Source organism: Triturus cristatus, chromosome 2_1, assembly GCF_964204655.1.
Source record: "Triturus cristatus chromosome 2_1, aTriCri1.1, whole genome shotgun sequence".
NCBI lineage: Eukaryota > Metazoa > Chordata > Amphibia > Caudata > Salamandridae > Triturus > Triturus cristatus.
In genome coordinates this window covers 1,126,329,004-1,126,356,937 of record NC_140581.1, presented here as the reverse complement: position 1 = coordinate 1,126,356,937, position 27,934 = coordinate 1,126,329,004, and the positions used below count along the sequence as shown (strand labels likewise).

Sequence of the window (27,934 nt, the reverse complement as noted above, 5' to 3'; positions counted from 1 at the left end):
TTCTATTTCTTTACGGATCTTTCGGCACATGGCTATTATACAATTTTGTTTATCATGTCTACCTTCTGATATATTCTGGCTCCATCTGGTAAGAATTTGCATTGCTTCCGGGTCTACCCCCGGTCGGTCTTGATTTCTGATCACACAATTTATGAGGAAACGTAACAGTTCCCCCTGTATCTCCACTTTCTGGTATTCCATAGCTCTGTTAATACATTCTGGATCTCGCCCTGTTTGGACAAAATGGTATATTTTATCTAGATGCGCAGTCATTCCTGGTAACTTCCCTAAGTACACTGCGGCTCGTCGGATACGTAATGATGCCAGGGTCATTTCGTCCTCTTTACCGGGCACAGGGTCATATCTACAATCTATAAGAAGTTCCTTAAGCGTACGGGCATTTATGAGTTTGGGTGTACGTGAATGAGCTGACTCTTGAAAAGTAAGTTTATTTATTCTGGGTGGCGTAGAAAAAATATTGGTAGCACCTCCCGTAGCCCCATCTGGGGTGTCGGGTGTGAAAGGATTCGTTGAACGTGACACAGCAACTATAGGTGTGGACACAGCTATAGAAGTAGCTGTAGGAACAGATGCAGAAACAGATGTGCTTGCCGGAACTTGTGACACGATCTGTTGCTGTAGGGGTACGGGTGCTGGATCTTGGCGTTGGACCTCCCTGGTATGCGGTCTATGTGGGGCGGAAATAGCATACTCGGGAGCTGCGTCATCTAAATATGAGGAAAGAAAAACATCTTCTGCGGTTCTAGGATGCCCCTTAGGATGTACCTTTATTGGGAATAATGGGGGTGGCAAGTCTTTCGGTATTATCTCTGGAGTAGCCTTAGGTAATCCTTCGGCTAGAAGGGGGTACATACCATTCATAAGGGCATTCCTTTGTCTGTCTACTTGTTCTGATTTCACTCGGATACCTTCCTCAATTAATAGATTTTCTCGGACTTCATTAGAATTCTCTTTACTCTTCTCTTCCTGTCTACGTGCTTTTTCTGTTCGTCTATGTGATTCTTTACGCCATAATTCAATGGCATCTTTCTGTGACTGTCTGACTTTCCTTTTCCATAACTCTTCTTCTACTTTCATGATGCACTCTGCATCCCAGGTTCCCGCTGTGGGCCACCTCTGACTTTCTGGTAATTCCTTGGTGTAGTCTACCCATAAATCAAGAAATAATATAGCGTCTAAGCCATGTTTATGATACATGAAGTACCCTGGAGTGTCCCTAGGAGGAATAGGAACGGCTTCTTCGAGTACCCCTTTTCTTGTTGTGATCTGTCTTAATTTTGAAAAGAACGGCATATTGAGAACTGATCTGATACTTGATCTTGAACACACTTAGTACAAAAGCACAATAATGAACAACCATTCATACCACAATATGCAGGACGTTTAACACATTAAACATTAAACATTAAACATTTTTTTTTAACCTTTAAAATAACCAACAATGATGATCGTCTGCATAACTAATCACCAAGCATAATTCTTTGACAATAACTAGATACTTCGGAATACTTGACATACTGCTAAACAGTACATATACACTGCTAAAACAGTGCAGACCGGATTTGTGTACCCAAACCCGTCTTGACCGGCACAACCTATGTGCACGTCAGAAATGCCTCCCCAGTAATGGTACTCACCGGGTAGCTTCGGAAACGGAAGGCCTCGGAAACTGGACTTGGACCGGACTGGACTCGACTCGACTCGTCGGAAACTGGACTCGACTTCGAACTGGTGGGCCTCTGTATACCTCGGATCTTGCTCTCTCAGCTAGGCTCTGGTCGGGATACTTCGCACTTCTCACCGCCTCGTCTGGGTGTTGATCGCAGCCTCAGTCGCCCCCGCTTGACCGGAGGGAGATACAGGAAATCCTGCTGGTACGCGTTATTGTCCGTCCAGCTGTGGCAGGAGACCGGGCCTGCAACTCACCGCCGGCGCGTGAGATGAGAAAGTGTCCCTGTTCGGGCGCCATTCATGTGGTAAATAATTTTCCTTTACCGGGACTTAATTTGATACAGAAACATAATAAAATAGCTCAGTAAAATGAGAGGCAGAATCCGTGGTATTAGAGGTTCGGAATGGGCTTTATTCCAATGATCGATTATAATCGGTTGCTCCAAGTTCCATCACCACGGAGGTTCAGGAAGTGAAGTACATACATTATTGACAAGAAATGACTTTTATAGTACATACATTACAATGAAACGAATACAGTAGGCGTAACAATTGATAAGGAAAATGACGATTCATATGCGTAACCGAAAATGGGTGTAATAAGGAGTAAAAAGGAACATAATTGGTTATGATGTCATATATAGGTGGATCTATAAGATAATACTTGGCATAGATGCGCGCGCAGCAGCATGACGTGTAATTGACGTACAACTAGGGGGTGAAGGGGACTTGACATTTAGCTCTACATGTGGAGACGAAAAGTCTGGGGGGTCAAGTCAACCTAATCCCAAATCATATCTAACATCCTATGTTTAAAGAACTATGTTATCCACAAAAGAAGGACTCTCGGACAGAATCTATTCTATACTGACTGTGCGTGCGTGTACAAGCGTCTAAGTGTCTACACTAAATGCGAGGGCAGGAATTTTCTATGGTAACAGGGCTATGAATTACTTTCATAAAGACAGAGAAGCCGGGCCTTTTGCTCGGTAGCTGGAAGAATGTTTACTTAAACTACTAGACAGGAATGCATCGGCTGAGGGGGGAAGCAGATAACTCGAAGGTGAAATACAGTTCTTGGCAGGCAGCAAGCTGATGTCAGGCTTTGTGAGCCGCGCAGAGAATGAGACAAAGTTCATGGTCACAGATGCAGGCTCGGACTGGAGCTTCAGAGACAGAAAGCAAGAAAAGTTCGATGACAGAATCAGGGCCTACTTGCCTGGACTGTAAAATGGCATAAGTGAACCATATAAAGGCGGTGGCCTTTCGTACTTAGGAATGGAATATCCGGCCTATTCATGGCGGATCTGACAGAGGACATGTTAACGGTGGACGCACATGTATTTGCGTCTTCATAACTGGAACTGGAGGGAACATACATGTACTTGTAACATGCACATAGAACCGTTGGGGTCCAAGATAGGGGACATAACTGACCAGAAAAATCCATATTTCCACAGTAGAAAAAACAAAAAACAAAAGGCAACAACAATGGAGGGTAAAAATATTGTGATCAACATGTCTGAAGTCATGCTCGCCAATGAGGAAACCCAGATTCTCTCAATTGGACTGTCTTTCTGCCCTGTAAATGTTTCAATTACGGACAGACTAGAGTAGATATGTTTAAATTCATCAGAAAGCTAAAGCTCAATAAATTCTTTACTATCAAGAAGGCCTACAGCGTAAACCAGAGGAGCAATGTGTGAGTGACACCCAAGAGGTAAAATTAAAAGGATCAGATGCAAACCTGCTCTTGACCATGTATGACTTAGCAAGTGAATCTGGTGAACCAACACTTAATAAAGAAAGTAATTCCACGCAAACAAGGCTTCAGGACCTTGGAGAAGACACAAATAAGATTGCGCACAACCCGTTTAAAACTAAATCAACCTTCTGTCCGGTGATGCCAAGAGACGCCATAGATATCTTCCATGATTGTGATGTTTATGATTTGAAAAAACTATACATCAAGAGTAAAAAACAAGACACGAAACAAGGATATATTCAAAAGCAATATGGCAAATTAATGAAAAAATTAAGAGAGAACAAAGACATCATCATTAATAAATCTGATAAATGAGGTAACGTGGTTATTTGGCCTAAGGAGCAATATATGGCAGAAGCGTTAAGACAACTCAATGATGATGCGTGTTATGAATGGACCAACAATAAAAATTAAACCACTGCTAAGGACAAATTTAAGAAAGACTTGTTGCAATATGAAAGAGAGGGTCTGATAACCAAAGACGAATTGAACTTCCTGCATGAAGAATATCCTACTCTACCTATAATGTATCTATTACCAAAGATTCATAAAGAGACTTTCCCAGTACCAGGTAGACCTATAATTTCTGCCAAATTATAGTGTATCAGAAAACATATCTCAATATGTAGATTTTTTCCTGCAAGACTTTATGCAAGCATTGCCTTCTTATGTTAGAGACAAGGGGGATTTCATTAAAAAACTACAAGGTATATTATGGACTGAAGAATATATCCTAATGACTTTAGATATCATCTCGCTCTACACGAGCATAGATCACTCAGCGGGTCTTAATGCAGTGCAACAGTTTTTAAACAGGAGATCTATTGGTTTGTTGAAGCATAATCAAACGTTTTTGGGTCTAATAACCTGGTGTCTGTATAACACATTTTTTCTTTTTGGTAAAGAATTATTCAGACAGATTAGAGGTGTAGCGATGGGGGCCTGCTTCTCTCCCTGCTATGCATGTCTGCATGTTGGCTGGTGGGAGGAGCAGGTCCTCTGGAAGGTACACTCTGCTGCAATGAAAAAATATGTAATGCGATGGATGAGATTTATTGATGATATTTTTGTAATTTGGCATGGTGATGTTGAAAGTGCAGAGACATTTGTGGGATCCATCAATGAAAATGAATTGAATCTTGAATTTACAGTCAATATCAATACAAGGTTTGTGGACTTTTTAGATGTTACTGTCTATGTAGCTGAACAGAAACTAGAAACCTCACTGCACCGTAAAAACTGTAGGAAACTCAACGCTACATGCAAAGAGCTTTCACCCCAAGCATCTCATCCAAAGTATACCTTACGGGGAATTATTGAGACTGAAAAGAATATGTAGTACCAAGGAAGAATTAATAAAATGCCAAAATGATATAATAGCCAGATTTAACCAAAGAGGTTATAATCAAAACACACTTAAGCAAGCAGTTGAGAAAGTGGCTACAAATTCATCTAGCAAAAGACAAACCATGGTGCCAGAAAGTAACAATCCAGTACTGGTACCCCCGTGAAATCACAAAGCAGCACTGATAATGATAATACTGTCAGATTAATACCTACGTACAGTAGACAAGAGAATAAAATCAGGAGCATTGTGAATAAAAATTGGCCGATCATATTAACAGACACAATAAAGGCAAAAAACTTCCCAGTAAACCAACACTTACATTCAGGAGGGCACCTTCAATGAGAACTACTTTGGTAAAAAACAGTCCAGAAATTGCAACAGGCACAACATGGTTAAACCAGAAAGGCTTTTTTAAATGTAAATCATGTAGAGCCTGTAAATTTGGTATAAATACTACAGAGTACAGGACTCCTTTCAGTACAGAACCTATCCCACTGAGAGAGAACTATAACTGCTCTATGGATCATGCAGTTTATGTGCTGACGTACACCTGTGGCCTACACTAGTATGAAGCTACAGGTGCATGTAAGAATCCTTCAGCATCTGCGAGCGATAGTCAATTCAAACCAGACGTATCCAATGGCAAGGCATTTTAAAAGCATACATCACAACAACCTCGACTGCCTCACATACTTTGTTATCGGCTCTGTACCCCCCCCCCTTAGGCGAGGAGGGAATAGAGAAAGGCTGTTGAGGAGATTGGAATCAATAATTATTTTAGAATTAGATTCCAAATATCCACAGGGCTTGAATAACAGTAATGAGATGTAAAACTTACTGTAATCACAGTGTATTGATGGGTACATAGATGATAATAATTAGCAGGATCATATAATGTGAAATTTTGAAGTTTGACATTACTTTTGTAGGATTTAATAGGATATTTATGATTATTATATAACATATTTATTTGCTATATATATGAAATCATTGATATAGTTTCCTATTCATAATCTTAAGAATGCACTTTTATCACGTTTTTGATTAATTATGACTGATTCTATGCTAAAATCAAGAACATATTTAATGATGGTATTTGTGATCATACCTACACAAATGCTGAGAAGTCCTTTATGTATTCATTTTTGTACATTTGCACAGGTCGGTATAGGCTTATACCACTGTCCTTCCGTATAGTCTTACATATGAGTAACAATGAATTATGATGGTCAACACGAATCTATTAGAATCTATTAGAATGAGTAGTGTATAAATACCTCTAGATAAGAGTTATGTATCTCTGCATAAAATGTAAGGGCTGTAGAACATTCAAGTTTATTTTATTGTTTGATTAATAAAAATTGAACAGCTTTAAAATTACGAGTTTTATAACAATAAAAAAGAAAAAAAATATTCTATTTTAAGTAAAAAGACAACACTGATCATATTTCATCCAATATAGTGTCTTGTTAAGTTCATTTACAAGATTTTAGTAATGTCCTTTCTGCCACAGCGGACTTCCTGCCTTGATCCATTCTTTGTGCTAAACCTTAGGAGCCATTTGTCAGTTGACTTACTTGTAGCAGTTTTGTTACCTTGGTCATTAATTTAATTCCCGACATGCCAAGATGGAGGAAGTACCTCCTAGCCAGCTTGTTACTGCTTGCCGGCAATTGCGGACTTTAACGTGATAAAGATGGCCCGTAGGTGTCGTCTTCTTAAAGCTAGTAAAGCTGGACATGCACATAACAAATGCGTCAAAGTTTCCTTCTGGTATCCACACAGTCTACAGTGGGAGCTTTCGATTTGATGTTTCCAAGAGTGCCTTAAATCCTTTGAATAGTGCATGCCCATTCGGTAAGCTACAAAAGCTTTCTTTAAATGTTGACTATAATGTAAGGCTAAATATCCCTGTGGTTTTTGGTGGGTATAGGAGTTAATTACTGTCCATGCGTGGCGCCGATTCGTTACAGATTTTTTGTCTTCTAAAAGAGAATTCCTTTTTGCCGAGCCGTTGGCTACTTTACAGAAGTACTCCTGGTCTATTTTTTTTTTCCATACTTCTTGTAGATCCAATATAGTCAAACAGGTGCTAAGGTAACTTCCCCATAAGGTGGTATTGGGCTGGTTTTCCTGTTAATTAATTTCCTCCCAGCAGATATTGTCCATTGAATCGCTTGGGGCAGAATGGGTTTTATGACACAGTTTTGCAAAAATGGACATTGACCAGAATTTTTGGTTCTGTACGCCAAATTGAGTGCGGCAGGTTGAACACTACTTTGTAGATTTTGTTTTGTAGGTTGTTTAAAATTTTTGCCTCCCCTCCTAGCCACGTAGTTAACCCGTATGACAAAGTAGGTAAGATTTGTGAAGCCATTACTTTTAATAGGTGAGTATAATTCGGGCCGGCCATTTTTAGTTTCAATTGCCTATAAGCGTAGATTAATGATTGTGCCTTCCCTTTTAGTACAAGAGAGTGCTTTTTTTTTTAATTACCTTGCCCAAGGGTCATCCCCAGATACTTGTATGAGTCTTGTTCTTCTAGGACTGAGTCGTTGATTGACCATTTAAATTTCAGTTTCTTCCCCTCCACTAGCCGGAGCACTTTTGTTTTTTCTTTGTTCAGCTCCAAATTTTCTTATACTAAATAAGATGATACCACATTTATTAAGCGTTGCAGACCTATTGATGTTTTACTTAGTAATACTATATCGTCTGCGTACTGCAGAATTGGGACAGAAACATTGCCAAGTTTCGGGGCATGACTCTCGATTTTTTCAAGGTTGCTTCCAATGTCTGCTAAATATAAGTTAAAAAGACTAGGGGCTAGGACACAGCCTTGTTTTAGACCGTCCTGGGTCTCAATTTTTTGTGTTAGGCTGGTCCTGTTCCCTTGTTTTACCTTTGCCCATGTATCGCTATATAGACCGATTATTGCGTTTAGTAATTTATCCGGCAGCCCCCATTTTCTTAACTTTCCCCATAGTCTTGACCTACTTACGTGGTCAAAGGCTGCTTTTATGTCGACGAAACACCCATATAGACGATGGTTCTTTTTTTTGGTGCTCTCCATTAGCAGGACCAGGGTGGTCAGGTTTGTGGGCGTCCCCATCCCTTGTCTAAATCCAATTTGGATGCTAGGGATTATGTTATTGGATTTTGCCCAGTCTTGCAGCTCTTCCAAAAGACATGAAGCATAGAGCTTGGCTTCAACGTCAATTAAGGAAATCAACCTGTAGTTCCCTGGGTGTTTTCGATCCCCTTTCTTGTGAATTGGGTGAATGATGTTTCCTTTCCACGAAGCAGGTATGTTTCCCTTTGTAAAAATGTGATTAAATAACACTGTTAAGTGTTCGGCCCAGAACTCTTCATTGGTTTTGAATACTGCAGTTGGGAGGCCGTTTGGTCCAGGAGCCCCCTCTGCTTTTAGTTTTTGAATTAGCTTTTTTAAATGGGTGCGGGTAGTCAAAGTATCTTGGTGGGAAACGTCTTTTTCGAGGTTCGCGTTTTCATGCGTTCTTTTGCTGGCGCATATGACTTTTTCAAGTTGTCGTGTTTGATATTAATTAATGGACCTCGATAATTTTCGTTTCTGTGTGTGTCCTTTTTTAGGTAAAGGTTTTTCACATAGTCTCCCCAGATCCTGTCCCCGATTTCGGGGTCCTGTTGCAGTACAACGCCTGAGTTTAGTTCATTAATAATGCCCCAAAAGTTTCGGGAGTTTGATTTTTTGCTTGTAAATAGCAGTTTTTCCCAGATCGATTCTTTATATAGTGCCTTCGCCATCCATAACTTTTTCCGGTATTTTTTTCTCATGCTTCTAATGTTGTTCTTGTTTAATTTGTTTCCCTGTGCGGCCGTTCTTTGTTGGATCTTTAACGCCCTGGTTATTTTTCTCTTTTCGAGTCTTAATTCAGAGTTAAACCATGGTGCTGACTTTACTTTTCCGTCCCTTTTTGCCCCTGGCAGAACCGAATGCTTTTCCTTCAGGTCCTCTAATACGTTTTCCCAGTTGTTTACGGGGTCTCCGTGTTCTAAGCTCCCGAGTTTAGTCACAAAGTTACTAGCTGTGGACTGGATGTTCTTTGTTTCACCACCTCTCCACTTTATTTTCCGGAGGTTAAATTTTTTTGGATGATGCTGTAGCGAGCATAATTTTTCATCACTGGGTGGTAACTGCGATGATTATTCGTGTGATTTGGGGGAAATGGTCACTTTCTATGCGCTGAACTATTGAGTATTCCTCTATAGAGTTTATTATACTGACACTTACAATTGTAAAGTCTATAGTAGATTTAACCTTTACGCTCATGTAGGTGGGTACCGGCAAAGAGTGACTTTTTTTTTACTGTTTAGGATTGTTAAGCCCAATGATTTTGGGTTACACAGTGGTGCTTGTTTGGACCCGTTTGCTACTTTTTTCTCCCTGTTGGGTCTACCCTTATCGGCACTCAATAGGTTACAATTGAAGTCTCCCGATATTATCAATGAGCTTAGTTTGTTGGTTTTTTGCAGGATTTTGATGAGTTTGGTTAGCATTCCCATTTTCTCGTTTTTTGCTTTTCGATCTGGGTGTATATAGATGTTTAATAATAGAAGCTGGTGCTGGGGCTTTGTTGTGATTTTTGTGACTTGAACCCAGTTTAGCCCAATGTCCAGTTCCTCTAATTCCCAGTTAAATTTTTGCGACACAAAAGTTGATAGGCCGCCTCGTGGGTGCCCGTATTTAGACTGCCTCTCTGCTAGTATGTGATAGTCGATATAGCCTGGAATTCCGAGGTGGGTCGAATTCCAGGTCTCTTGTAGGAGAATTATGTCATGTTCACAACAAAATGATTGGGTTTCTTGATCCTGCTCCATGCTACTGAACCCGTGCACATTCCATGAGCATATTTTAATCATGGCCGGGTTTATTTCTTCCGTGGGTAGGTCTTGTATTTGTTCTCTAGCTAAGGCATTTGCGACATTTCTAGGAACTCTTTTTGCTTAGCGCCGATGGAATCCATGACCAGTCCTGGTTGCTGTAATGGGGCCAGCTTTTGAGTGTCTGATTTTTAAAGTTATTATTAGGTCCTGGTGTTTTTCCCTGGGACGATGCCCGTGCTGCGCGCAGGCACGTTTTTAACTTGAGGCTTTGTGGTACCTCCTCCTTTAGATGGACTGAGCTATTAAAGAGGGGGTAGGGATATCTAGGGCGTTTATGTTGCTTCAGGGTTATTCCCCAGCTCTTGAATGTTGCTTTATGGGCAAAGATTTTAACTGCAAGCTCCTTTGATGTCCAAGTAATGACCGAGTTTTCAGTATCTGACTTTGCTTTGTTTTGTTGAAACTCCACTGCTTCAATATCTTGTGAGGCTATTCCATTTAATTCCGGGATTTCCTTGACTAGTTTTATAATGTTTCCTCTATTTAGGATGTCCTGTCTACCCTTTGTTGCGTATTCCGGAATAAAGGTCAGTACTGGTTCGATCTCGTCCAGATCTTTTTTTTGGTTTCCTTCCTGGTCCATTTCAAGATCTTTTGTTCTAATGGTCCGAGTGTTTGTGGTTGTGAGTTTTGCCTGACCTTTGGTTGCCACGTTACTATTTTCCGTTAACTTCACGTTTCCCAGTTCTGTATATTGAGTAATTTGCTTGTGTTCATGAGTAACACTCTTTAAGGTAACTCTCCTGCCCCTTACGTTTGTGGTGATCTTGAGTGACTTCTGGTCTATTCCTAGATGTACGGGTTTAGGTTCCCTATTTTGCTTGCTTATTAGGTCGCCCGAGGGCCCGTTGTCCATTTTTCGTGCTCTCTCTTTTTTTTTCTCATTTAATGGGGCCGGGCTGACCTCTATGTTGGCAATTATGTCTTGGAGGGCTGGTTCATTTACGAGTTCCTTGTTTCGAGAATTTTCCGCCAGTAAACTTGGAGATGCTGTTTGTTTTACTGTCGTCTTGGGACTGTGGGAGCCTGCAGGTTGTTGTTTGCTCAGCTTCGACACCTCGGAAATTATTAATTCTAATTCATGAGAAGATTCTACCGTTATCGAATTCTGAAACGAGAAGCTCACCCTTTCCGAGTATAATAGGTCCTGTCTTCTGGTGGAGACGTTCGGCGTGACATAATTCATTTCGAGCCCTTGACTTACGTTCTTTGTGAAAATAGGGACGAGGTGTTCAGAGGCTACGGTTTGTTTGTTTTTTTGTTTGGGCCGTGCCTTCCTAGCTCTCTTCCTTTGTCTTTTTGTTAGTTTGTCTTGGTGCTCCAATTGAGGGGTGGGCGGTTGTTTGTTTGTTTGTACCTCGTGAATTTCTATTACTCCTTCTTCAGACTCTTTATTTGAGGGGGGGTTGACTTTTCGGACCCCTTCGTTACTGGTACTCTGTTTTATTCGGTGAGATGGAGCTTTTGGTGCTTCTTTGTTAGGGTTTTTGTATGGGCTTTCCCGATTTCCCTTTGGCTCACATGAAGACTTTACTACTCCTAGGATATCTTTTAAAATATCTGGGAGGGACGCAAGTTTTTCAATTATACTCCCACATTCACAATTGTTTTGTTTGACTTTGTTTGGGATTTGATTTGTATTTCCTGTAGTGTGTTTGTCTGTGTTGGTGATTTTGTCCGTGTTTCCCTTATTAACCAGTAAGGTCATTATTGAGTCTGCCTTAGAGCTTATGTTTGCTATATGCTCTGCAATGATGTTTATTAGGTCTATTTGAACCTCCATTTTGTCGGATTGATAGTTAAGTGCTCTTATTGCCTGGTCCAGTGAGCTAATTAGGGCGTTTCCCCAATGTGTATTGGGTTGTGGGCTCCCTCAGTTCCCTAGAGGATCGTCCGGGTGTTCAGACCTACTTGCTAATGAAATTGATATGGGTTCCGACTGATGGTCATTGTTTGCGTTACTTCCGTCACTACTGGAATCATCAATCAAGATTCTGTGAACGCTGTTGCAGACCTCTAAATTACGCGGTGTTGATGCCACTGGCCCCGGCCTATGCTCCTTTGAAGTTGGGAGTGATGTTATGGTTTGCCCTAATTGAAGAGCCCTCTTTATTTTTGTTTTTGTATTAGTTGTTTCAGTCGGTTTTAAGACGCTTGATTCTAGAAGGGAATTTGCCCTGGCATCCTCCCCTCTTGTCTCTGAGTTGTCGGGCCGCCTAGTGCTCCCACTTTATTCACTTTACTTAACTTGCCTTGATCTTTATTTTATTGTTTGTGGATCCTGATTCAACAAAAATGTTTTCAGGTGACTTCTGTCCCAATGATGTCAATAAGTGTGGTGGGGTTTTATATGTGTCCTTTGTATCTTGTATACTTATTGGACTTGGGGTTTTGTTGACCGTACCCATTGTGAGTTCAGAGTTGTTAATTGGCCCAATTAATTTGTGGACTTGGACCTGTACAGTCTCCGTATTTTTTCCTTGAGGGTTGGTTTTCTCTATGTGGGTACTTGAAGTAGTTGGTGTGATTGTTCTTTCGTGGTTAAATAAGTCCGTTGGCTGATTATCCTGAAAAAAAGACTCTGACAGGGCTGTTGGTTTTATCTTGTCAGGCTGAATTGGGCTCGGAAGATTTAAGGCCTCCTTTGTTGGTGCAATAATTGCAGATACAAAGAATTTATTAATTTTTTGCTGCTGTTTTCCAGGGATTGGGCCGGAATTGTCCGTTATTGGGACCAAACCTCCCAAGTCTGTCCTCTCTCTTGTTCCCTGTGCCACAGTCTCGCCTTTTGGTAATTGAAAAGAGGCCTCTTTGGGAGACCGTACAGTTTTTGTGTTGTTTTTTTATCTGTTTTTTGCTTGGGACGGTTTGTCGATCCGTTCCAGATCTCATTCTGTTGTTGTTGTGCCTTTTTTTTTAATTTTTCTAGTACCGGAACCTGTGGGCTCTTGTGGGCTCCTATAGGCTCCTATAAACGCCTTTTTCTCTGTAGATGGTCTGTATAGATGGCTCTTTGTCCATAATGTTTGATGTTTCCAAGCTCTTGCTGATTTCCTGCTCAAATTTGCACTAGCCACAGATTCTTTTATTTTATTTACCTTTCTGTGCCAATTGCGAGCCGTCTCTTGGGTTCACCCTTTTAACGGAGACAAACAAACGGCGTAGGCAACTTGGATGGATCTCGTCCCTTCCTTCGCCTGAACCCTAGGTTGTGGGTTGCCCGGCCGCCTTGACCACCCGCTGCCTGTGTGGTCCTGGCTGAAACACTCCTCGGCCCCTGGAACACCCAAAACACCTGAGCCAAGCAGAACCCGACTACAGCTGCCAAAAACGGGCTGCGGGATCAGGTGATGGTGATCCCGGCACGGCCCCAGACCCCAAACCGCGAGTGTGCGGCGGTGGTGGTAACAGCGGCGGCTGGAGTACACTGCACCCGGGAACCAAAGTCAAAAACTGTCAACACTCTGGCGCTGAATGTGCCTCGACTGGGGGGGGAGCCGGGGGGGGAACAAGGGGGGGCCGGGACATGAGCTAGATCTAGAGCAAGAGCAAGAACAAGAGCAGATGTAAGAACTGGGGGCGTAGGCTGCCACGCTGGCTCCGCTCACCTCAGCTCACCTCTCTCGGTCGGGCCGGCACCGGCACCTGCCGCCAATCCATGTTCCTGCGCTCCCACACATCCCACACATCCATGACTTCAACAGCTTCAGTAGTTCGCAGATCGCGGCTCCCGTGCCACTCCTCCTCCTCTACAGAAAGTCAACCGCCGCCGTATGCTGCGCACCTCGCCCCGCCTTGCCTCCTCGTCACCTCGCCTCCTCGGACTGCGGGTCGCAACTAGCTCCTCCTCCTCCTCCTCTGCATGTGAGTATGTGCCCTCAAATCTCTCAAATCCTCGATCTGCTGAGTGGTTCTTTAGCCTTATATGCCTGGATTGCTGACTTAAGTTGAATTTAGCTGGCTGGTGCGGTAAATCACTAAGAGCTGAGCATTTGGAGATATGTTTAGAAGGATACTGCTGAATGCAACCAGAATACTTGTGGATGTTGATGGCCCGCTCACAGCAGTTCTACCGGCATCTCTCGGCGAATCTTGGCACTCCTTGCTCGTCACTCCGTCCTTGAACATGGGCAACAGAGCACTCCAGATGAAAAGAGCAGTCGCAGCCGTGCCCACCACCCAGCCGGCAATCTGCTGCGTTATCGTCTGTTCTCTTTCCCAAGTAAAAGGGAGGCACAGGAATGCGGATATGCGGGTATGCGGGGTGATTATCAGCCGCCGGCTGTTAATGTTTTTCTCTGCATCCTCCTCTCCTGCTCTGCTCCCGCTCCTGCTCTGCTGCTCTGCGTCGCAGGATCTGGGCGAAAACACGGACTGGATTCCCAGCTTCAGTACGATCAGAGGCTGTAGAACATGTTTTTAGGTCTTAAATTTGTTGTTTAACTTGCAGATACATGAGTTTAACTTAGTTTTAGATTAGACAATAGAACTTTATATTGTAAAACACTTAGCGCATGAAGTTTTATTAAGCACTTATGCACTTTATCAATGGGTGAAACTGATGTGGTCCAATATATATATTTATCCTGTAAGTATTATTAGTGAATGAATATTCAAGTCTTTTGTTAAGCATTTAAGCAGACATAAAAAAAGCCACAGGGCACATATGAACTACAATGCCAATTCAATATTAATAAATCAGAGTGATGGATAGATTAGCCAAATGGGTTAGACACTGTAAACACGCACTATGCAGATATTTAACAGAAGTCCCCATTGAGGCTGGAGTGTTATTAAGAACAACATATGTGAGCCCATTTAATGAAGACACCAATGGGGTCTATGAAATATTTATTTAAGTATTTATCTAAATATGTATTTATTTATATATATGTATATGGGTAATGCATCACTGAGATTGTCTTTATGAATATTGGTCGTAGACTTCTATCTGTTTTTCTGCGCATATTTAAATGTATATTTTTCTTATATTTATTTACCGAATGATTATTTCAAATTTGGTACACGACAATCTTTGTATTTATACAATGAAGATAATTATGGAATAGTATGGAATATCGTCTTACATGTATAACAACATTGAGTGATTGTAATATGGTATAGGTTGCACAAAAAATATAGCACTAACAAAAACTCAATTGTACGCTTAGTCTGTTTTCCATGTACACTGTTAAACTCATGTCATGTGATGTGACGCTAGTGTGAATTTAAGCTCTGTATGGGCAGTGCTCCCTCATGTGATCAAGATTACATCAGTGACCGAAATGCGTCATGACGAGCTGGAGCGGATGATACTGGAATAAACGGAGTTTGTTGCACATAATTGGAGTCCTTTTATCCATACGATTGTGGATTGTTTGGGGACACGCTTTTTGGATATATATATATATATAAATGTATATGCAAAAAAGAAGCAGAGAACTCTGGGTAGTTCTCAAGTTTATGTGGAAAGCAGCTCCTGTATAGAGCACTCTCAACACAAGTGACACTCTAGATCTGCTCACCGCAAATGTCTGCTTTTCTATCAAATTCTTTCAGCACAGGATTAGCACAGTGCTATCCACGCCGAGATAGAAATGGACAAAGTCTTTTGCCATTTCTACAGCAAAGTCTTTAAGCATAGGACTAGCACAGTGCTGTCCTTGCTGAGCTGTAAAATGACAAATCCATTTACCACTCCAGGCACAGTATTACAGCTTTGAATTGGTAAAATACCAACCAAGCCAACCCGAAATGAGTAAAAGCAACCCCTGACACAGTGTTTCGCTCAATTAGAGCTCTTCAGAGAGGTATAGCTTTGTCCAGACACAAGGGAGCACCCAGTATAAGTCAAAAAAATACCCTGAAAGTCTCAGGGGGATTCGTCAAGCGGGGGCTGAGAAAAAGGGGGGGTCCCAAAACGCGTTTTCCCCATGCATTTTTCCATAGGACCTTTAGTCCAAGCTACAGCCCGAACGGCTGAACAGAATTACTTGAAATTTGGCAGAGAGGTAGTCCTCAGTTCAGGGATGTGCCTTTTGCAGGTCTGGTGTAAATCTGTTCATTAGTTCCTGAGAAAATTGCAGTTAAAAGCATATATATATCTATAAGCGCGCACCGTGCGCGTACGGTAAGCATACCGTACGCGCACGGTGACGTGCGCGAGCGCAATTCTGATTGGTTGTTAGATGTCAGTAAACATTCGAATCGGTCGAAATCAGGAAGTGTCGGCCGCCATTTTGTCTCTCGCAGTCTGAGGCAATGAAAAACAAAGGGGGAAAACGTGAGAAGGGGGCAGGATGGACAGGTCCTGACCCCCTAGCCTTTGTCAGGGGGTCACCGAAGGACCCCCAAGGGTAAAAAAAATATATATTGTTTTTTGCGAAAAATTGTGGGTGCGCGCACGGCACGAACAATGCATCGTGGGCGCTTGGTGCGCTTTGCGCGCACGGTGCCTGAAGCGCACTGTGCGCGTACGGTACGCGCACGGTGAAAAAACTTTAAAAAAAAAAAAAAATACATAACTTAGCATTTAAAAAACTGTACAAATTCACTGAAAAAACCATAGGTTTCACACATGTTATAGTTAGCTGGACATTTCACTCGTGAAAAACCATTGAAATTCCCCCGTTATAGTTAGTGCAAGCAACTATAACTCACGCGACCGCAATCCTCTGCTGATGACGTTAGTTATTACATCACTGATGACATATGTGTCTTTCTGAAAAAAAATATTTGTAATATATGTATAGCTAAAAATTAATGGAAGAAGACATGGGTAAATAAGTGTCTAAATACAGTGATGTAATATCTGACATCATCAGCAGAGGATTGCGGTCGCGTGAGTTATAGTTGCCTGCACTAACTATAACGGGGGAATTTCAATGGTTTTTCACGAGTGAAATGTCCAGCTAACTATAACATGTGTGAAACCTATGGTTTTTTAAGTGAATATATATATATATATAGCTGCCAGTCTCTCTTCTAAGAAGAAAAGAGTGTGACACAGCTCCGGGGGTTCAAAAGTAGGCTTTAATGTTGTAAAAGCGCTGGCGATACAAGGGTCCCTGAAACGCTAGGCAGACGCGTTTCAGCCATTGATCAGCTTTCCTCAGTGCCCATTTCAGTGTCCTTGATGTTCCAGGGAGTCTGTTTCTCAGTTGTTTAAAAGTGATCACACCCCATCATGTGATCACTAGCTCCTGCTATGCCTCACAGCTGCAAGGCACCTCGCACTATTCCTGCTGCTGCACTGCATTCTGGGTGTTGGAGTCCACCTTTAGAGCCCAATGCAGTGACGGGACTTCTAATACATCACGTGATGCCTATATATATATCTATGTAAATATACATACATACATATATATATATATAGAGGTCTGAAACGCGTCATGGCGGCTATGCACTGTGAAAATAAATAAATAAATCAGCACTAAGTAAGTGAAGTTCGTGCCTTTTTAGAAAACTACGGGGAACCGATTGGAGAAAGGAGTAAGGAACATATATATATATATATATATATATATATATATATATATATATGTGTATATATATATATTATCTACTGGCGGTCGCCAGTAGATAGTTATAGTTAGGACCGTGTTTCCATAGGAAATCTCAAAATTCTATTTTGAATAACTTTGGCGCCGGTTGACGAATCTTCGCGAAATTTTTAAAACTAATGGGGCGCTCCGCTCAGCTCCTACCCTGAAAGTCTCGGGGGGATTCATCAAGCGGGGGCCGAGAAAAAAGAGGGTCCCAAAACGCGTTTTCCCCATGCATTTTCCCATAGGACCTTTAGTCGAAGGTACAGCCCGAACGGCTGAACAGAATTACTTGAAATTTGGCAGAGAGGTAGTCCTCAGGTCAGGGAAGTGCCTTTTGCATATATGGAGTCAATCTGTTCAGTATTTTCAGAGAAAATTGCAGTAAAAAGCACATACATATCTATAGCAATGCACCGTGCGTGCACCCTAACGTGCGCGAGCGTAATTCTGATTGGTTGTTACATGTCAGTCAACGTTCGAATCGGTCGAAATCAGGAAGTGTCGGCCGTCATTTTGTTTGTTTTCAGTGCGAGAGTGGAAAAGGAAGGTGGCGAACCTGAAAAGGGGGCAGGGTAGAGAGTTCCTGACCCCTAGCCTTTGTCAGGGGGTCCCTGAAGGACCCCGAAGGCAGAAAAAACTATTTAATTGTTTTTTTTTTTTTAAATCGCGGGGCGCGCACGGTGGAAAACCATAAAAAATAAAATAATTTAATATGTAGTTTATTGAAAAATAAATATATAAAAGGTTTCACACACGTTATAGTTAGGAATTAGCATTTAAAAAACCTTGCAAATTCACTTAAAAAACCATAGGTTTCACACATGTTATAGTTAGGTGGATTTTTCACTCGTAAAAAACCAATGAAATTCCCCCGTTATAGTTACTTCAGATAACTATAACTCGCGCGACCGCCACTCTATCACAAGGATGATGTCATCAGTGATGTCAAGAGTGATGCTACTGACCATGTCATGAGTGATAATATGTGACGTCATGAGCAGAGGATTGCGGGCGCGCGAGTTATAGTTATCTGAAGTGAAACTATCTCAGATTTGTTTGTGTTGAATATATATATATGTATTTCCTGAAAAAACAATAGGTTTCAGGGATGTTATAGTTAGAAATTAGTATTTTAAAAAAGCTTAGAAATTCACTGAAAAAACCATAGGTTTCAGGGACGTTATAGTTAGAAATTAGTATTTAAATAACCTTAGAAATTCACTGAAAAAAACACAGGTTTCAGGGATGTTATAGTAAGTTGGAGATTTCATTTGTACAAAATCAGAGAAATTCGGCCGTTATAGTTAGTTGAGCTAACTAGAACTTTCGCCCCCCCAATGCACTGCTGATGACATCACATATTACATCATTCATGACATGGTCAGTGACATCACTGATAACATCACTGATGACATCTCAAATGACATCACTGATGACATCATCCATGTCATAATCTGATGCACCTTCTCACACCCTAATATAACCTTTGATATACATACAGACTACCATTTTCGAAACGATAGACACACCAGTACCAGTTACTACATACCCACTCACTGATTCCTAGGTCTACACACACATCCACTCATTCACCTAAACGGTCACTCATACATGCAGTCACTCATCAATACAGCACTATCATATGAACTCAAACACCTTTACAGACACTCACACACCGACACTCATCCATAGAGTTACTCACACACCTAGTCAGTCATGCAAAGAATCAATCACACTCCCATTTACTCACCAATACAGTTATACACACACCACCTCAGTTATTTCATACAGATACTAACACATACTTACTCCATTATACAATCACTGATACAAGCACACACTCATCCATACAGCCACTCTCACATTCACTCACTCTCACATATAGTCATTTATATACTCATAAACTCACATATACTACCTTTCACATATGTAGTTACTCACACATGTACCACTGAGACATACAATCACTCACCAACACACCCATACACACACTCACCCACCAATACAGCCCATCACTAATGTACTCTTGAACCCATACACCCAGTGAATCACCCACTCACACATCTATGCACAGAGTCACACCCCCCAACCCACCCACACAGACACTCAAGCACCCATACAGATACTCAGACAACCAATCAATAACCCATATAGACACTCATGTAGCTACTCACCAACCCATGCAGCCGCTTACACACCAACTGACAGACTGATATAAACATTTATACAGTTTACTCACTAACCCATGCATTCAGTAAGATACGCTTAATCAGTCACTTATACAATCAGTCACGCCCCTCATCCATTCAGACACTTATACACCCACTCATTCTTCAATACATCTTGGCTTATATAGACTTTCCTGTTTTCAGTTTCTATTGCTGGTAAATTCTGGTGGGGTTTTTTCAGTGTTTTCCAGTGATTTCAATACCTTAAAAAAACAGTGGTTATCACTGGTTACACATTTATGCACCATTAAAAACAACAGAAACAGTGTTTTTCCGGTGTTTATGGAACCTTTTGCTTTTATTATTGCCTGCTTTCCGCACTGATAGTGCATGATATATACAGAGTGTATGTACAGTGTATATGAGGTCCAAATAAATTTTTACAAATCAAACTTATTGTAGTACACCATACAATACTTCTTCAGTGAGTCTTTGGTCATGTATGCTCCATCCTCCCTTCCCATATAAACTTTTATCTATGATAAGGCCCTCTCAACATTGATGGATACACAGATGTTTCACAGGAAGGAGCCTGGGCTGCAAACCATCGAACAAGGGCTGCAGCAGGCTGTGGCCGGATCATGGCTGAGCTCAGAATAGGGCTCATGGGAAGAGGAGGGGTTGACCCACAGCAGAGGCAAGGGAGAGTCCCTCAATGCACATGAGGCCGCCCTACTCTAGCGACAGCTGTTCTGCATGTTTATCAAATGTATTTGCTCCTGTATTCTCAATTCACCTCTTGATTGCAGTAACATTATTACTGCATAGGGCCCTCCCCCCAAAGTTAATGCCCAACTGTAGATTAGAGCCTCAGTAGGGTCTGCCTACAGCAGGCCTCTCAAGCAACTCTGCGGTCATACACAACAAAGTAGCTACTTACTCGATCAACCAGAAAGCGCTTTGGGGACTCTACAAGAGGTAGGAGAGAACTATGGCATCAAGATTGCAGTAACATGCCGCATTTGTAAGAGCAATATCAGCATGTGTCCCTTAATGTTCAGTGGAAATTGGCATTTTGTGCTCACTTTCTGTCTGCATCAACCTTGTAGAGCTGCTACCACTTTGGTGAGATCAGTCTAGTGCTACCTGACACTGTATACCAGTCCCGGGCACCTCAGGCAGTGCAACAAACAAAAACACCAATATACACCATATGCCTAATGGTGCTGACAGAGTACCTACACCACACAAGGCTTGGTCAATTTACTAATCTGTCTACTTTTATGACACATTCCAGTTGGAGACTGCTTCGCCAAGGTAAGGCCCTAGGGCAGGCCAAGTGTCAAAGTGCTGTGCAGAGAGACATTATATGGCCTCTCCTTGACTGGGTTGGTACGATCACAGTCTTGTACCACTTGACTTAGATTCCCTCTTCCTCATAGGGCTGAGACAGGAGTGCAGTCAGCATACAAAACACCCACCCTGTGCACAGGCCCATAAGTGAGGCACTAGCCCACAAGCAGCTATCTTGTTCATACATCTAGTCTTCTGGCTTTTCTGTTGCCGGCCAGAGAGGCGGTTTGTTTCAGCAGTGGGCCCAAATAAAGGCTAGCCAAGGAAGAGGGTTGATAATTATCAAACCATAGTTGCTGGGGGCGTGAATGAGCTAAAAATAGATAATAAATTCAGAGTTGTTTGGTGCAGGGGGCCCCAAATAGATGTAAGGCACTGTGCTAACAGATACAAAGTGCAACAGATGCAAGGTACAGCATTAACAGATATAAGGCACTGTGCCAACAGATAAAAACTGTAGCAGCATATGAAATGTGCACTGCTAACAAATACAAGTGCTCATTATGGCACATTTGTTGATAGAGGTAGATGTGTGGGGGTGGGGGCTGCGGCATTTCTTCCTAAGTGATGCTGGGCAGCAATTGGCTGTTCACTTTAACATTGTTAAAAGGTACAGACCCACCTCTCTGTTAAAGGAAGAGGGGAGGTTTGTGCTCCCTCCGACCCCCAACACCATCCTAAGGGATAGAATAGGAGGTAGAATTTTAAAACCAAACATTGTAAGTAAAGGCAAAATGCGCGTGGGAAATGCGTCCACTCTTGTGACTTGACCTGCTCAATAATGCCCTGCTTATAAACAATAAAGCAACCCTTTTGTGACTTTCCCTATATTCAAATGTACCCTTTTTATGTGCCCCTATATAGAATGTGCCGCTTTTGTGGTTTTCTCTTGAGCTATAAAGCAGCTCGTTTTGCGTTGTACTTGCGTGTTATAAAGCTCTTCTTTTGGGGTTCCAGCATATTGCACTCCTCTTTTGACCTGCCCATATTTCACAACTAGCCCTTCACTTGTTTCTTGCGTGTATATTGTAAGGTACCCCTTTTTGTGATGTGCCTCAATGCTGCAATGCTCCCTTAGTGACTAGTTAATATATTGTACTGCACCCCTATCTTTTGATTTGATTTATATTATTTTTTTAAAATAGAGATTAGCTTCTCTGCTGTGTTTGCACTTTCTAATATGTCCCCGGTTTGCGTGTATACTCTAAGGACAATGTGGCTACCTGTATGGTGTTTGATGTGGCATGAGGCTGCCTCCAGGTGCTATAGAATGTACAGATGTCACCTTAAATGCACCCAAAGTTCTGCCTGCGCATGTTATTAATATTTCCTAATCTCTGTTCTTATTCACGCGGCATTAACAGGTGAGGTTTATAGTGAAATAAATTTTTATGAGTGGCAGGGGGAAAAGAAATGCAAAGAAAGTTGAAATGCTGAGCGCCAGTACTAACTGAAACACATTAAGTCCTCCTTCCTGTAAGACGTACATTGAATTCATGAAGTGCTGCTAATCATTACCAACTAAAACATGCTTGCCTTCCTGGAAGATGTAGATGAACTGCTGAAATGTTAATCCCATGATCCACAACTAAAAGGCCCCATCCTTCCTGCAAGACGAGCATAAGCAGATGAAATGCTGAGTCAGTTTTCACCATTTAATCACATTGCACCTCCCACAATGCTCATTCGTGCAACAGCTGTCTTTGCCTCGAGCCAACAGCCAAAAGAAGTATCCTGGTGTGTGAGGCAAGGGCTTCCTTAAGTGATCTGATTAACTTAATGGCCTGGTCACTTGCACATAAGGTTGCGCTCCTAAAACTTCGCTCTGTTGGTGTAACATGAGCCCCGATTTCAATAAATGTCCAGAGCCAGGCGCGCAACGCCCATTGGACTCAAAGGGCTTCAGCACCCCCCTGTTGTGTGTGTCAGCCCGGGAAGAGACAGCTTCTCGGGCACACAAACAGCTGCACCCGAGTACTTCACAGGCCTTTTAAAGACCTTTTGCTTGTTAATGAGGCTTTAATGTCCCCCCTGCTTAGAGCCCCTGCAGCTCCACTCTGCCTTTTATTTGAAGAATCAGACCCCACCGAAATTTTTTCTTAGCCTCCCCGAAATTTGACTCTAGTTGCGCCTCTGTCCAGAGTGATCAACTGAACCAAAGCCATTGGGCTGTGTATGGTGCCTTTCCTAACTGCTGAGGGCGAGCAATCGGCAACGATTCCAATTTAACAGCTACAATTTGAGATGAAATGCTGCAGAAAGGAAACAAAAGAGTGGTGAATATGATTGTTGCATCAACAAAAACTTTGAATTTGTATCAAAGACATCAGTCCGGGGTTCGATCAGCACCGACGGTACCTTTGATTCTCAGATGTTGACATTGAGGACTCTGCTCCCAGCAGAGACAAGACCCCCAGGGAGGGCCAAATGCGGCCATCATAAAAGAAACTGGGGGAAGAGGAGGTGTGGAGACAACTGCACAGCTAGGAGCACTCTAATTAAACTACCAGATAGCAGAGCTCAGCTGAATTGTGAGCAAGGCGCCCGATCTTGGCAGGGAAAGCATAACTTAATTTTCCATAGGTCAACAATTAGCACAGGAGGGTAGCGGGATGGTGAGCAGCAAAGCCATGGACACTGGGAAGAGGGCGGGACAGGAAAGCAAGGCCACAGATGGCAGGAGGAAGGTACCAAACAACACCATGAACAGCGGGAGGAGGGCGGGACGGGTTATTGGAATTATCGATGCGTAGCTTGGATTGCTTTTTTGTACTGCTTTGGCTTCCTCAAGTGGCCAAGCAGTGCAACAAATTTAAATGCAACAAATGTAAAAAATCTGCGATACTCTGTTTAAATCGAGTCAGCTGATTTTCAGCTGGTAGGGTACTGTCGGGGACAATCGGTTTTAACCGATTTCCAGACAGCCTACATATATATATATATATATATATCAAAAACATATTTAAACGTTAAAGAAACACACATTCACTGGATGATGTCATCAATGATGTCATGAGTGATGTCATCAGTGATGTCATTTGAGATGTCATGAGTGATGTCATCAGTGATGTCACTGACCATGTCATGAGTGATGTAATATGTGACGTCATCAGCAGTGCATTGCAGGGGCGCGAGTTATAGTGGAAGAGGTGTGGCGCCGCGGCCAGGGCGACTGACTCCGGAATCTGGGGATCACAGTTCGATCCCCGGCGCCGGCGGCAGATTAGTCCAGCACCATGTGACTCTGGGCAATAGCTTGCTTAATCTTCCCGATGGCCCCCAGCGCCTAGAGACCCTTACGGGTGATTGTTTGCGCTTTATAAATGTGGATTATTATAGTTATCTCTACTAACTATAATGGCCGAATTTCTCTGGTTTTATACGAGTGAAATGTCCAACTAACTATAACACCCCTGAAACCTGTGGTTATTTTCAGTGAATATAGATATATATAAACACAAATGCCCGAAAGCTTTTAGAAGCGCACACAACAGCAGATGAAACCCAGAGGTTTATTAGCAATACAGGAAACTCGCATCAGCATTCCTTGGTGAGATTAACTTTGACCTGACGCGTTTCGAGTTTCTCCTCTTTTTCAAAGGTCATCAGCAAATACGCATTTGGCAAAGGGAGTTTGAATCACATTTTATATACCGCCCTCAGTGGGCTGAGCTTAGTGCTGGTAATGACTCCTGGGATCTGTAGTTTTAGTCCCACAAAACTCACTTCCTTTAGTAGGTCCTGCGTTACAATCCATATATTTAAAAGCATTGTGAAACCCTGAGTGGGCCCCTGAATGCATTTATCGAGTTGAAATGTCCCCATCTGCTGTGCTGCATGACGAGTGAAGACACAGTTCTCACCTCGCAGCCTCCTCTCATCTTGTGGATGGTGCCGCCTCCCACGACAGGGCTGCCGTGTAGTTAATTAATCACACAAATGCCCGAAAGCTTTTAGAAGCGCACACAACAGCAGATGAAATCTAAAGGTTTATTAGCAATACAGGAAACTCGCATCAGCATTCCTTGGTGAGATTAACTTTGACCTGACGCATTTCGAGTTTCTCCTCTTTTTCGAAGGTCATCAGCAAATATGCATTTGGCGCAGGGAGTTTGAATCACATTTTATATACCGTCCTCAGTGGGCTGAGTGCAGTGCTGGTAATGACTCCTGGGATCTGTAGTTTTAGTCCCCCAAAACTCACTTCATTTAGTAGGTCCTGCGTTACAATCCATATATTTAAAAGCATTGTGAAACCCTGAGTGGGCCCCTGAATGCATTTAGCGAGTTGAAATGTCCCCATCTGCTGTGCTGCATGACGAGTGAAGACACAGTTCTCACCTCGTTACCAGCACTAAGCTCAGCCCACTGAGGGCGGTATATAAAATGTGATTCAAACTCCCTGCGCCAAATGCATATTTGCTGATGACCTTCGAAAAAGAGGAGTAACTCGAAACGCGTCAGGTCAAAGTTAATCTCACCAAGGAATGCTGATGCGAGTTTCCTGTATTGCTAATAAACCTCTGGGTTTCATCTGCTGTTGTGTGCGCTTCTAAAAGCTTTCGGGCATTTGTGTGATTAATTAACTACACGGCAGCCCTGTCGTGGGAGGCGGCACCATCCACAAGATGAGAGGAGGCTGCGAGGTGAGAACTGTGTCTTCATTCGTCATGCAGCACAGCAGATGGGGACATTTCAACTCGCTAAATGCATTCAGGGGCCCACTCTGGGTTTCACAATGCTTTTAAATATATGGATTGTAACGCAGGACCTACTAAAGGAAGTGAGTTTTGTGGGACTAAAACTACAGATCCCAGGAGTCATTACCAGCACTAAGCTCAGCCCACTGAGGGCGGTATATAAAATGTGATTCAAACTCCCTGCGCCAAATGCATATTTGCTGATGACCTTCGAAAAAGAGGAGCAACTCGAAATGCGTCAGGTCAAAGTTAATCTCACCAAGGAATGCTGATGCGAGTTTCCTGTATTGCTAATAAACCTCTGGGTTTCATCTGATGTTGTGTGCACTTCTAAAAGCTTTCGGGCATTTGTGTGATTAATTAACTACACGGCAGCCCTGTCGTGGGAGGCGGCACCATCCACAAGATGAGAGGAGGCTGCGAGGTGAGAACTGTGTCTTCACTCGTCATGCAGCACAGCAGATGGGGACATTTCAACTCGCTTAATGCATTCAGGGTCCCACTCAGGATTTCACAATGCTTTTAAATATATGGATTGTAACGCAGGACCTACTAAAGGAAGTGAGTTTTGTGGGACTAAAACTACAGATCCCAGGAGTCATTACCAGCACTAAGCTCAGCCCACTGAGGGCGGTATATAAAATGTGATTCAAACTCCCTGCGCCAAATGCATATTTGCTGATGACCTTCGAAAAAGAGGAGTAACTCGAAACGCGTCAGGTCAAAGTTAATCTCACCAAGGAATGCTGATGCGAGTTTCCTGTATTGCTAATAAACCTCTGGGTTTCATCTGCTGTTGTGTGCGCTTCTAAAAGCTTTCGGGCATTTGTGTGATTAATATATATATATATATATATATATATATATATATATATATATATATATATATATTCACTTAAAAAACCATAGGTTTCACACATGTTATAGTTAGCTGGACATTTCACTCGTAAAAAACCAATGAAATTCCCCCGTTATAGTTAGTGCAGGCAACTATAACTCACGCGACCGCAATCCTCTGCTGATGGCGTCAGATATTACATCACTGTATTTAGACACTTATTTACCCATGTCTTCTTCCATTAATCTTTAGCTATACATATATTACAAATATCTATTTTTCATAAAGACACATATGTCATCAGTGATGTAATATCTGATGTCATCAGCAGAGGATTGCGGTCGCGTGAGTTATAGTTGCCTGCACTAACTATAACGGGGGAATTTCATTGGTTTTTTACGAGTCAAATGTCCAGCTAACTATAACATGTGTGAAACCTATGGTTTTTTAAGTGAATTTGCAAGGTTTTTTAAATGCTAATTCGTAACTATAACGTGTGTGAAACCTCTGGTTTTTTCAGTGAATTTGTACGGTTTTTTAAATGCTAAGTTATGTATTTATTACATTTATTTTTTTCAGGTTTTTCACTGTGCGCGCACGGTGCGCGCGTATAGATATTGATATGCTTTTAAATGCTTTTTTCTCAGGAAATACTGAACAGATTTACACCAGACCTGCAAAAGGCACTTCCTTGACCTTATGGCTACCTCTCTGCCAAATTTCACGTAATTCTGTTCAGCCGTTCGGGCTGTAGCTGCGACTAAAGGTCCTATGGAAAAATGCATGGGGAAAACGCGTTTTGGAATCCCCCCTTTTTCTTGGCCCCTGCTTGACGAATCACCCCGAGACTTTCAAGGTAGGAGCTGAACGGAGCCCCCCATTTGTTTTGAAAATTTTGCGAGGATTCGTCGACCGGCGCCAAAGTTATTCAAAATAGAATTTTGAGATTTCCTATGGAAACTAGGTTGTAACTATAACTATCTACTGGCGACCGCCAGTAGATAATATATAGATAGATAGATAGATAGATAGATAGATAGATAGATAGATAGATAGATAGATAGATACATAGATACATAGATACATAGATATATTGACTGGAAAAACCAAGGGTTACATGGACGTTATAGTTAGGGTGATATTTCACTCGTACAAAACCAGAGAAATTCAGCAGAGCTAACTATAGCCCGCGCCCCCAAAATGCACTGCTTATGACCTCAAATATTATATCACTCATGACATGGTCAGTGACATCACTGATGACATCTCAAATGACATCACTGGGAGGCACGATGGCAACTGCCTGAGTACACCGCGCTGCAGCTCCCTGACCTAGTGCAGTGAAGCAGTAAGGCAGCATGATGAAGCAAGAGTAAGAACCCCCTCATATCGCATGCTTTAAAGGAGCTAATGGGAACTGTACCAGCGTACTTACAGTTCTGTCCCGGTCGGTGCAGACTCATCCATTTGTCAGGCTGAATTGTTTTGGAGACTGTGGCAGCTACTGACAGAGTTGGTGAGCAGTGGGGAGTGCAGTAGTTGCTGAGGGTGCCAGCAGCCGTTCCCCTCAGCAGGAGATGGGGCCAAAGATCCTCGG

The 27,934-nt window shown here is 42.3% G+C and overlaps 1 protein-coding gene across 1 annotated transcript in view; it reads right to left on the bottom strand.

Moving 5' to 3' along the window:
* Positions 1 to 27,934, bottom strand: part of SLC10A6 (solute carrier family 10 member 6) — a 321,326-nt gene that overhangs the window by 40,330 nt on the left and 253,062 nt on the right. The window lies entirely within an intron of this gene.